Source organism: Elephantulus edwardii, unplaced genomic scaffold (assembly GCF_000299155.1).
Source record: "Elephantulus edwardii isolate Elephantulus edwardi_28Jun2011 unplaced genomic scaffold, EleEdw1.0 scaffold00422, whole genome shotgun sequence".
Taxonomy (NCBI): Eukaryota; Metazoa; Chordata; class Mammalia; order Macroscelidea; family Macroscelididae; genus Elephantulus; species Elephantulus edwardii.
This window is the reverse complement of record NW_006400172.1, coordinates 1,149,135-1,149,663: the sequence shown is the minus strand read 5'-3', so window position 1 is coordinate 1,149,663 and position 529 is coordinate 1,149,135. Positions and strand designations below refer to the sequence as shown.

Here is a 529-nt window from a genome sequence, read left to right as displayed (position 1 = left end):
CCAAGCATGATGTCCTTCTCCAAGGACCTGTCCCTCCTTACAACTTGTCCCAAGTATGTTAGACGGAGCTTCAGAATCCTTGCCTCCAAGGAGATGCCCGGTTTAACCCTTTCCAGGATAAAAATAAGCATATACTAATAAAAAAAATCAGATTTTTTTAAAGGCACTATTTAGGGAGCTTTGGTGGCCTAGTGGTAAGAAGTTGCACTGTAAGCCTGAAAGAACATAGCTCGAATCCACCATTTGCTCTGTGGGAGAAGGATGGGCAATCTCCTGCTGTTTGATACATTCAATCTCCTTCCATTGTGTTATTTGATACACAACAACAACAACATTTACTAATATGTGGTGTAATGAGTTGCGGGAGGATGTCAAATGTATCACCCAGGAAGAGTGCAAACGGTCATTACAAAGACAGAAGAGGAAAAAAAGGCATTAAAACAACTATGAGATATCATCTCACCCCAGTCAAAATAGCAAAATTTAACAGAACAGCAAGCAATAAATGCTGGCGAGGTGGTGGAGAAAC

General features: G+C 41.0%; 1 protein-coding gene across 1 annotated transcript in view; it reads right to left on the bottom strand.

The window, feature by feature from the left end:
• Positions 1–529, bottom strand: part of LOC102876995 (complex III assembly factor LYRM7-like) — a 55,427-nt gene that overhangs the window by 22,271 nt on the left and 32,627 nt on the right. The gene's annotated exons all lie outside the window — the stretch shown is intronic.